General features: G+C 41.7%; 1 long non-coding RNA gene across 1 annotated transcript; it reads right to left on the bottom strand.

The window, feature by feature from the left end:
* Positions 1–964: 964 nt before the first annotated feature.
* Positions 965–1372, bottom strand: LOC124866974. Its single transcript, XR_007037966.1, has 2 exons — positions 1099–1372; positions 965–1016 (listed from the first exon to the last, which is right to left on the bottom strand). It is a non-coding gene; the product is annotated as an uncharacterized LOC124866974 (long non-coding RNA).
* Positions 1373–1576: the final 204 nt, after the last annotated feature.

The raw sequence follows: 1576 nt of genomic DNA, 5'->3' as shown, positions 1-1576 counted from the left end.
CCACTGTGTTTTATCAAGGGCAGGGTCAATGCAGCTAGCTATCAGGAGATTTTGGAGCACTTCATGCTTCCATCTGCTGAAAAGCTTTATGGAGATTAAGATTTCATTTTTCAGCACGACCTGGCACCTGCTCACAGTGCCAAAACCACTGGTAAATGGTTTACTGACCATGGTATCACTGTGCTCAATTGGCCTGCCAACTCTCCTGACCTGAACCCCATAGAGAATCTGTGGGATATTGTGAAGAGAACGTTGAGAGACTCAAGACCCAACACTCTGGATGAGCTAAAGGCCGCTATCGAAGCATCCTGGGCCTCCATAAGACCTCAGCAGTGCCACAGGCTGATTGCCTCCATGCCACGCCGCATTGAAGCAGTCATTTCTGCCAAAGGATTCCCGACCAAGTATTGAGTGCATAACTGTACATGATTATTTGAAGGTTGACGGTTTTTGTATTAAAAACACTTTTCTTTTATTGGTCGGATGAAATATGCTAATTTTGTGAGATAGGAATTTTGGGTTTTCATGAGCTGTATGCCACAATCATCTGTATTAAGACAATAAAAGACCTGAAATATTTCAGTTAGTGTACAATGAATCTAAAATATATTAATGTTAAATTTTCATCATGACATTATGGAAAATAATGAACTTTATCACAATATGCTAATATTTTGAGAAGGACCTCTATAGATGAAGGAGGTTTAAGAGGGATGGAGGACCTCCGCCCAGACCAAAACATCTGACATAGGGTTGCAATCAATGATCAGAGAAAAATCTCTTAAAAAGAGAATACCATTATAAACAAAGGAGTTAAAGAACTCAGTTAATAGTCTATTTTTGTTTGCCTGGAAAATCAAGCTTCCAGGTTTTAAGTTGGCTCTGTCTTTTATACCAGTTCTGTTGAGGTTTAACTAGAGTACCCAAGTTCAGGCAAAAACAGAACAATGACACAGAGACAAGATGAAAAGTTAAATTACGTTTATTTACAGTGAATGCAAATCAGTGGGTTCTTCCTGCAAAGGAATAGGAAGAAGTTAGCTGGTCATCCACAGGAGTAATGGTGAGTATAATGAGGAGATTGTCTCTGTTTTTTACAGGCTCTTGGGAGGGAGGTCAGCTCGGAGGAGGAGGCAAGGAAAATCCAGGAGGTAAGTGTTTTAGGTTTCGGTGTCTGTTTGTGTTCCAGGTCTGAGGGAGAGAGAGAGTGGCAGGACGGAGGATGGTTGGTTTCCAGGTGAGAGTTTCCAGGGGGGGAATCCAAATACACGAGTCCTTAAGCTTCAGCAAAAGGCGAGTTCCAAACTCCAATAACCATCCTTAGAAAAACACAAAAATCACCAGGTTACTCGAGAAAGTCTCAAAGATAAATTATTGGCTGTCTCACTCAGTAACAGTGTCACTGAATAATCCAGCAAGGAATGGATCCCTTCCAGGAGCTTAAATGCCAGCTGCTCTCATCAGCAGAATCCAGGACAGGTGCGTAAATTGGAAAACTCCACCCATGCCACTCTGACTCTGGAAGGTAAGTAAACACAAACAGATCCACCAAACAGAACACAATCCTAACAAGTTC

The sequence above is a fragment of the Girardinichthys multiradiatus genome, chromosome 1, assembly GCF_021462225.1.
Source record: "Girardinichthys multiradiatus isolate DD_20200921_A chromosome 1, DD_fGirMul_XY1, whole genome shotgun sequence".
Lineage (NCBI taxonomy): Eukaryota > Metazoa > Chordata > Actinopteri > Cyprinodontiformes > Goodeidae > Girardinichthys > Girardinichthys multiradiatus.
Note: the sequence above shows the minus strand (reverse complement) of the source record. Positions and strands in the feature narration are given on the sequence as shown.